The sequence below is a fragment of the Pygoscelis adeliae genome, unplaced genomic scaffold (genome assembly GCF_000699105.1).
Source record: "Pygoscelis adeliae isolate BGI_AS28 unplaced genomic scaffold, ASM69910v1 Scaffold222, whole genome shotgun sequence".
Taxonomy (NCBI): domain Eukaryota; kingdom Metazoa; phylum Chordata; class Aves; order Sphenisciformes; family Spheniscidae; genus Pygoscelis; species Pygoscelis adeliae.
The window spans coordinates 3,434,021-3,444,275 of record NW_008824309.1 but is presented as its reverse complement, the minus strand read 5'-3'; the positions used below and the strand labels follow the sequence as shown (position 1 = coordinate 3,444,275).

Sequence of the window (10,255 nt, the reverse complement as noted above, 5' to 3'; positions counted from 1 at the left end):
GACTCTGAGCACACCTAAATGATGCGCTAACTAGTTACAGTTCAGAACTGGGTCTGGTATTTGTTACCAGGAGCAAGTAGACACAGTTGGCTGGGGAAGGAATATGATATTTCAAAAGTAGATCTTGTGCTGCAGAAGGCTGCATTTGAACAGTGTTACCCGACACAAAGCCTAATCCGTTTTGGAATGCATACTATATAAATGTACACCTTTTCTGTGCCTGCTTCTGGCTTGTATTTAAAATAAGATACCATCCCAAGCCAAATGTTATAATTAATTTTCCTCAGGTTTGTCTCATGCGAGGCATTTAGCGTTGGTTTCCTATTGCTTTCCTTTTGCAACAGTTTTGTTTTGGAGGAGTGTATATGACAAACTGTTATGTAAATTTGTCTTGTATCGCAACCACATCCTCCAACGCATCGCAATGTTATCTGTGTTCCTTCAAGGTCAGCAGCCCAAGCTGTCCAGCACTAACTGTATTAAACTAATCAGACATCACTCATAGACATGCATTTCATTAGTTTAACTTACAGTTACATTGACCTAAGATAACTTAACTCCAATTTGTCAAGTAACCCACATCTTGGGGGAAAGGGGAGGGAATGACGACCCAACCCCACAAAAAAACCCAACAACCCAACAAAAAAACCCTCAACCCAGCAGCTTGAAAACTCACTTGAAGTTAATAAACTTGCAATCTGTCATAGACTTATGCGCAAATATAACCTTTGCTGACAGCAAATAAATCTGATCTAACCAATAGAGCATCTTAAAGAGAGGAAAGCTTTTCTTTGCTGTTGCTGTTAGGGTTTGATCAGACAGAATCAAATAGTCAAAGTTCACAAAGATGCGATGTTTAAGAAAGTGTGTGCCTTATCCTCACAGGCAGGATAAAATTTTAGGAACAAGGGCTGATGTGACTGGTGAGAGGAAAACTGATTTAGAGGTACCTTCTACTTTACTTGCACATTTTTAATGTTTGTTTTGTAATTGAATGTTTCAAGTGTTTTCTTAAATTGAAAGTCTAAGTGCATCAGACTACAACCTAATGCAGCTGACTACTCTCTCCTATTAGAAAAGACATTGATTAAAATTAACATTGATTCTTGTATTTCTAGCTTGCTAGTAACCATTTAAGATCTGCTTCCCAGGTATTAGTTTGTTAAGACAAAATTCTCATTGGTAACTGGCAAGAGTGTGTGTTTTGAATTACACGCTTAAATATTTCAGCCTTCTTGTGAGGTCGTGGGAAATACCAAATTTGCATTATTTATAATATTGACGTTATTTGGAGAATAAAAATTTTCTTTTACGAGCGATTTTCATAAATTTGACATTTCAAAAATACCTTGTTTCTATTTGTGCATTTAATAATACAGAAAGGTCACAAATATTTCGAGTGCAAACACTTTTGGAAATGCAGCTGCATTACTAAATTTTTATTTTCAAACTCTATTTCAAGATGCTGGTATGTATGAGAAATAATACTGATGCTAGTAAGTCTGATATTGCTATGCATCTATAACAGCAGTCGTATACATACGTTTTAAAAGATCTATACTTTTATACATATAAGCTGATTATGGGAAGGAGGCAGGTTTGTTAGTTTTCAAGTGATGTTCAGTGAGTTAAGGAACAGTCTTAAAAAGTGCTTTTGAAGCAGAGTGTGCAGTGCAGAATCATAGATGTTAAATTCAGACGCTCTGCAGTGACCAGGAAGTTTATGTGATGAACTTGCAAACACTCTTAGTGGAGAACAGACATGTACTCCCTTGAGCAAGACTCAAAGCTGAGTTGAATTGCATCTAATGTTACTTTTGTGAACCACGCAGCCGATGTCTTGGTGCGCAATAAAATGATGTTCCCGTGCAAAAATGAGATTTACCCAGAGTTGTCAGAGGGCGAAAATGTCCTCACCCTTCAAGGGGAACACATGTAGCTATCGTGGAAGGTATCGGACACTTAGTATTTTATCTGCAACACTGCACAGATTTATATTATTTCCCCGATGCAAAGGCTGTTCTGCGTTTCTCTAGAAAAATGTTGCTTTTCTGTTTTCGTGGCTTCATTTGTGCAGTGTGTCGTTAAACCAGCTCATGTCTTCATTCATCTCCTTAAAGGAGGACAGAAGCCCTGATGAATGGGGAAGATCAGGCACGCAGCGTGTCCCTCCAACTTGGAAGGCCGTAAGGAGAGTTTTTAAAGGTGGCTTACTTGGCAAGCAAACTTGAAATGGTCTAATACATTGATGTACAGCAGCCACAGAACTGAGCATTTTTAAGAGCTTTCTTAATTGCTTTATAGAGACTCACATGATTTTTCCTTAATTGGAAAGAAGGTGTCTGTTTGGACTTTGCATTAGTACAAGGAGTTTCATCCTTGTGGTGGCAATTTCCAAACCACAGCATTTGAAATGTACTCAAAAAGGGCGGAATTACTGTCTGCTTTCTCTAGACAAGTTTTTCAACAATTACAGAGTTTTGTTAGCGGTTGATGGAATAAGATCATCTTCATTCCGTAAATTAGGAAGGTCCAGCAGAGAGACGTGACCTCCTCAGGCTGCTGGCAGTCTGCAGAGCTGCTGCGTTGTCTGCTTTGTCTCCCAACTCGCTTCAGACAGCTTAAACTCTTTTGATAAATGTAGATGTCTGATCTCGTCTAAAGTTGTTTTCCATAGCACACAGTCAGTATTCAGTAATTCTAGAAAGCACGTAACAAAAAAAGAATTTTTTTAGCCCTTTTTTTTTCCTTCTTAATTCAAAGAGACTTCTCAAATTTGAAAATAATGTTGCAGAATTTAATGAAAAAAAAAAAGATTGCTTTTCTTTTTTCTGTAATTCTATTCTTTATTACCATGAACAGTCTTTTAAATTTCAAATAATAAAACAGTTGATATGACACACTAGGCAAAAGCATTTGGCATTTTAGCGACTGTCCTTTACAGAAAGTAATTCAAAACCAAAAAAGTTAGTAGCATAAGACTTAGATCTGCAAAATGGAGAGACTAAATGCGGTGTAGCTTCCAGTTTGTTTTAATAGCACTGCTAGATTATTGTAAATATGTATATATAAATATTATGTGTAACATTCAGTATTGCCCCCCAGGTAGCTGTTCATATGAATAAAGATTTTATTTGTAACAGACTCTAGCCCTGAAATACCCTTAGGGTAAATGTTAGCATATATATACCCCTTGATATTTGACAACTATATTTTAAAGACAAACTCTATGCTTTTTACATTTGACAAAAGAGAAAACAAATCATTGTTTTCAATTAATAGAGTTCTGAAAAAAACCCCAAACCTGGGGGGTGTGGTGTTCAGCAATGTATAGTATATTCCAACAGTATATAATGTAGATGTGTTTTGTTTGTTTTTTAAATAACCTGGTAAGGCTACTAGATTTAGGATTGTTTCAGATCTGATTCTTTCATTCTGTTCTATAAGGAGAAAATGTGTTATTATAGGGTGAATTCTGTTCTATAAGGAGAAAATGTGTTATTATAGGGTGAATTCTTTACTAACTGATGGACCGGTGTCACTTAAATGTCCTCTTAAAAACAGTGATCCTGTAAATTTTCATTCCAGTGAGTAGTTCAGTCCCACTGAAAACATCACAGAGCTTGCATGTGCGAGCATTCGTAAGCTAGAGTACTTACTGTTTTCTAGATATTTTCTTTTAAAAAAAATACCTGCAAGTAATATGTCCTGGGTGAGATGTTTGAAGATGTGAATTGAAGCAAGGCAGGGCAAATTTCAGCCATTTCTTTAAAGGTGGATACATAGATGCCCATTTGTGCTGGGAACACTTCTGTCTTTTTACGTCTTTATGTCAAATGCTGAAAGTGCACCTTTATAGAATCTTCATAGAAAGTGGAATAATTTTCCCTGCATTAGCGGCCTTCCCAGCATTTGGCCCTAATAACACAGAGGTAAGAAATAAATAAATTGTATGTGGGAGTAGTACATTAGTTAAATAAAAGATAACCGTGTACCTGAAAATTAAAAAAAAAAAGTTTACCTGATACTATTTTTTTTTTTGGGCATATTTTATGGTGTTTGCTTCTGTATATAGGTGAATAAAACTTGAATCTCATTTATGGTATCGACTACTAAGAGTGTGTATTTTGGTCTTTATTGCTCAACTTCGTTACATTTGAAGATGGGACGTGGCTCACCTTCTTGGAATTGCTGAATAATTTTCTGCCCAGAGCTGGTCTTAGTTTCACGCCATTTCTTTGTTGCTCAGTGTAAAGTTAAGAAGCGTTTGTGTGTTTTAACTGCAGTTTTATGTCAGATGGAGTGGAACATGCTCTTGGAGAACAGGCTGGTGGTGTCCTTTGTACTTGGATTAGTTGATATAAAGGCATGAAGAAATAAGGTGACTAAATGTAATAGCTGGTATCCCCTAAGGACAGGGTTCAGGTCTCATCTTTGATTAAAAATACCGTGTGGGTGTAACTTACTCATTTCTATAGTCTCACTGATGGATACAAATAACGGCGTTCTTACCTTGCTGTAGAGATGTCCAGACCAGGAATAACAGAAAACCTTCATTTAAAGGGGCAAAGCACACTGCAAGGGAAGGGTACAGGAGACATCGCTTAGTCCCGTGCTCCTCTTTCACGCTCCCGAGCTGAGTAAAAGGTCACTACTTCTTCAATTTCATTAGTGCTAAACTTGCTTGCTTTTTTTTTTTTTAAGCAAATCAGTTGCGTTCACCAAGGTTAATTCACACGGGCTTGTGCAAACGCATAGACATTCATCCTGCCCACTCTTTGACCTAGCTGGTTGGGAGCTAGCTTCGCACCGGGGGCCAGATGGCCGTCCTAGCGCCGCGTTGACCCTAAACCAATAAACCCTGCCGAGATATGAAACGCAGGCACCATGTACTGAGCTAAAACAACTTTGTGACTTCTGACCAGAGCTGGCTGGTGTCCAGCCAGCTTAAAGTACAAGCAAAGAGAGTATACGTCCATATGGAACGGCGTGAAGCTCCACCACTTATCACAGATGATGCCCTCCACTTCTGTAGCCCCGGATAATAGAGGGTGTCCCAGCCTGAATAATGGGTGTGAAATTCTCTCTGATGAGGGAGAACTTGGAGGCCATCTGATGCTGGAAGTATGTAACGCGGGAACATACATGTAAAACTGGGTTTTGTGTGACTTAGGTTAATGTCACCTGAAATCTGTTCTGAAAACTTCTTCTGAAAATGTTACTGTTCAAAGTAAGCTTCTGAAGAAGTTTATTACATATAATCGAATGTATGTGATTTTTATCAGAACACTAATATAAAGCAATGCTTTGATAAAGTCAACAAAAGAAAAATGTTTAAATTCTGTAATAGATTTATTTTCTTAAATTGGGAAGATACTGTAAACAAAAGTAAAAAAATTAATCTGGTAAAAAAATTAATCCAGTAAAAAATTAAATAAGGTCTAAGGGCAAAATCGTTTCCTATTGAGGATAACAGCACTGCTGTGGTTTCTCTGTTCACAATTAGACTGCTAAAAGTTACTTTTCAGTATGACCGAGAGAGGCTGCCTGAAAGTTTTCATGAAGCCGGCGAAGGAGGTGGGATCTCCTTTGTTGGACAGATTAATTACTTTGCTGCCGTGGCGCAGAGGGGCCAGAAACAATGTCCCGGCGCTCAAAGTCCTTGTACAATATGGCAATTTAAGAGCAAATGTTTTTATTCTTAGGTCTGGCTGCGTAAAAGCTTGGGGGGAGGAATCCAATAACAACAACCCCCCCCCCCCCTTAAGAAACAGGACAAATAATTTCCTAACTAAACTACCTGAAATTTATTCAGGCAGACAGCAATGTGATCTTAAACATTCACTTTGCATTAATCAACTTTGCCTCAGATAAAATGCTGGCAGATGGTAGCTATTCATTTTAAAAGTGACAGGTTTTCTTTACATTTTTGTGTGGAAACCCCCACATGCACGCTTCCCTCAAAACTTCAGTTGTTTAATTTGTCCAATGTGCTTTTTTTTTTTAATACAGCCCCGTTATTAGGCAATTTCACAATTTGGATAGTTAAAAGAGGTTTTAGATGAATTTAAGTGCAGGCTCCTTCCTTTGAAGTCAGTGGAAGTATACATATGATCTCAAATTTGGTCGAAATAAGATGGGAATGATGAACACAATGCAAGGAGAGGTGCAGGACCGGGAAGGATGCTGCTTGGGACTGTTGGGTGATCTATAGAAAGTGCTAATGTGAAATGGCAGTTGTCCATTTGATGTGTAAAAGACTTGCTGAAATTCCAGAAAAATATTCTGATGAGACAAGGAAAGAACAGTCTGATTTTTCAAACCCTAGCACGTGTTTTCCTTTATGTTCTCGAGTGCTGGGTGAAATCCTTATTTTTCTTCCTAAAATGAATTTTATGAATCACCTGGAGAATTGATATTTACATTGCTGGCAGTAAAATGTAATGAAGTTGTGCATTATGATTCAGTATTTCTACACTTAGGATTTTAATGAGTATTTTATCTGTCCTTTTAAATGGTTGCTGTGTATATATTTTATTTCTAGATTAGTTATAGATTACATTTCTATTTTTGAATAACAAACATACGCAGTACTATATTGTAAAGGATATGATACTTTCTATAATTCATTGTCATTCTAGTCCATAACGCTAATTTGATCTTCCAAAGGGAAAGAAACAAAGCTTTTGGTTTGCATCTAATAAAGAGTAAAATCTTGTTTGGTTTTTAAATTTTTTTTCCTGTGCTGCTTTTTTCCTAATCTCAAATTATTTTTTTTGCACCTACAAAGTAAATAATACAAATTTTGTCAGATGCTTGGTTTGCACATGATTTGGATTTATAGCTTTATATTCCAGTGTCATAAATAACTAGCTTTCTTTATAAGTACTCACAGCTTGGCTGGATTTTGTGAATTGATCTATAATGAAAAGAAATCTTACGTTTTTAGCAAAACAGTTTTGGGAGAAGACCTATGTTAACATTAATATTTTCTTTTTTTTTTTTTTTTAATTGCAAGCATTAACCTAATGCAAATACATTGAAGTTTGAAAGTCTTCATTCAGGTAGCTGGGGTCATCTCAGTTGCCAGTCTACAACAGACCAGGACTTCAGTTACCTAGTTACCTTCAGTTACTTAGTTCAGCCCGAGCGCCCGTACTGGAGAGCTCAGTACCCTGCTCAGCTGGTTTCACTTCCACTCGCGCCGTAACTGCTCACCTTGTCTCCGTTGACTACGACTGCCATGACCACTGGGTAGGGGCTTTCTCTGGTGTGCTTGGGTGGTAGAGACTGGAAGTTCAAGGAGTATTTCTACAGATGCTTTTTCACACCAGCTGTGGGCTCTTAGCATCTCCTGTGGGTGTCCCTGAGTTTCAGTGTGGATTCTGAAGGCACTGACCAGGTCCATGGTCACTCTAGAAAATGTGCCCAAAGGTGTTTTCTGGTTTTATCTCCTTGATTCCTCTGGGATTACAACTGTATATAGAACTGTAACATGCACATGACCGCATAGGCAGGTGATACCTGTTAACAAGTAGTGCAACTTGATCGGGTTGTGGAGAGGCAGTAGGGTGAAATGGTGCTCCTGGTCCGACGTCCACACAGCACGTTAATTCAGGGGTTTTTACTTCAGACTAGGTGTAGCCTGGTTCTTAAGGACTGAATGTCGGTAAGACGAGGCTGGAGTCCATTAAATGTTCTCCAGGACCGTCAGCTCCTGGCGCTGTTTCATCTGAAGGGATACAGTTCATAATCTTGGAGAGCAGTCTGGTGTGAGCTGAGGCACGCTAGGCGAGGATGGTTGTGAGATTCCGCTTCATAAATGCTCTTCTGAATCAAACTGAAATGCTAACCTAAATTGACCCATAAATACTTGATTTTGTGGTTTATGATGCTGTTTCTTCCCTAAACACGCAACATATACCTAGGCTGTAGTTTGATTACAATCTATATGTTAAGTTACGGTGCAATGGAATGCATTTAATTTAAGATGGACTTCTGCCTCCCCCAAACAGCGATTTGATCAATTTATTTCCTCCTCCTCCTCCTCCTCCTCCTCTTCCCTCTTACACTATTCAGCCCAAGTATCTTGGGAACGATACCTGTTATTGGTATGCTTTGAATCATTATGATGATTAATTTACCCTCTCTTCAAAAAAAAACATTGAGAACCTATGTAAATTATGTCTATTTGTTTGAATATCTTTGACAAATACAGAGCAACCAAAAGGCTTTTTTTTTTTTGTTCATCATTCTATAACGAAGATTTTTGCAGTCTCCTTATTCGCTTGGACAGTATTTTCCCTTTCTTGCCTTTGTCCTTCGTCTCTGTCTTTTCCTCCCTTCCTCCTGCACGTATACTCTGATGGTCCAGTGGACACAGTCATTTTAAAGAATGCTTCCCATTTCAGAGCACTTTTTTTTTTTATTGTTTATGTTTATAACCTTGCCTACTTGTTCGTCATTTTTCGTTTTAGCTCTCTTAATTTCCATTTTACTTGTTGCACACTGGAGCTTATATTTCTGTCTAATAGCCACTTGAAAGAATGAAGGAAGCAGCAGTGGACCCAACATCAGAAGCAAATACGGGATTTTCTTTTTGAAGAAGAATTACTGGAAGAATTTATACCTGTTAACAGTATTGTTTCTAATAATTATTATGAGGAAAGATGTGTCTAGACCGGGCCTAATGTTTCTCTCACACCGATTTTATGTGGTGTAACTACTTAAGTTGTTTAAAATAATGATTTATCAAATGGTTTTAAAAAAAGGTGTAAATTATTGTAAGTAAAACAATAGAAAATTTATTTCAACTTTAAATTTTGTTGTAGTTAAGTGGTGTTCCTGCTACGAGTTTTGTTAACTTGTGTTTTCCTTAAGACCGATAATATTTTTTTAACATAACAGATTCTGCATATAATGAAGATGTGCGTCCATTTGGTTAAGTATTACGTAATAACATGAAGAAATTTTTGAATGCATATAATGCTATGTATATTATATATAGAAGAATTAAAAAAATTGAGGAGGAGTAATTTGAGAACATCTGCAATTTTTTATTTATGTAAAAGCATATCCCATTTTTAATTAAAGATGGAATTTAAGAACGATAAATGGGACCATTATCTAGTAGCAGTTAGTTTGCAGGCATTTTTTTCCTACTGTTCTGCAGATTGCTGCAGGTTTGACAGTGCCTTTGGCTTTTGTGAGCAAAATGCATTTCCTACTCGTGACAGAATAGTTGTAACTCGCTAAACATGGAACAGTTATCATGCATAGCGACATCTCTATGTTTAAACCCTGAGGAATAGAATTATTTTAAACTGTGCATATGCAGAAATTTCCTGGTAATCAATTTTATTAAAAACATAACAGCTAAAAATGTTATATGCCAAATGAATTTGACAAAATAGCACTAAGGATACTAAACTTACGCAAGAAGGGGAGATGAATTTCAGGGAAAATTGTAACGAAGGCGTTGCCTTTTATTTTATTTATTTTTTTAGAGTGAAATGATTCCTAAATTAACTTAGAAGGAGAATTTCTCTTGGTATAGCTATACTGTAATAAATTGTAGATGAGCCAAAATAAGATGTTATTTCTGAAGGAAGTATGCTACATCGTACTGTTTATAGTGCTAGACATAGCTTCTGTCTGCCTTGTAGCCATTGACAAAAAAACGAACGTGTGCTTTAGACCTGTTTTCCTTCAAGGATGTCCAGTTCAGCTTGACACAGGCTGAGGCTCGTGTTGGAGGTTAATAGGTGTGGATGGAGAGGGGTGAAGGTTTTGATTAGATAGAATGCAGGGGTTCTCTAAAACCATCCTATTTTGCCATATTTGGCAAGTTTTTGAAGTTTTTTGGTCTTCAGTAGTAGCCTGACCTCCTTCTTGTTTGTTCTTTTTTTTTACTTTAGCCCTTAAATTACTTTTTTTTTAATGCTGTCCTCATCCTAGACTAAAGTTGGTTCTGAATTATTGTTACATCCACAAGTCTTAGCTGTGAGGTATCAAGGTGGGAGGAGAAGGAACTGGGTAGGTGCTTTGGGAGTAACTTGAGTTAGCCCGGCATTGCCATCAGGTGTTAACGCATCTCTTGGTATTTCTGACCCTCGGTTATCCCAGGAGCAAATAGTAACTTCATACCTGCCATGGTATTATACAAGTCATACCTGCTGACCCTGCTGCTTTTGCCTTTTCTCTCCATTACTTTCACAAAACTTCGGTTTCCTAATCAGGAGGGAAGTTCAGTTGT

The 10,255-nt window shown here is 37.4% G+C and overlaps 1 protein-coding gene across 1 annotated transcript in view; it reads left to right on the top strand.

Moving 5' to 3' along the window:
- The window catches only part of GTDC1 (glycosyltransferase-like domain containing 1), a 181,254-nt gene that overhangs the window by 53,431 nt on the left and 117,568 nt on the right, over positions 1 to 10,255 (top strand). The window lies entirely within an intron of this gene.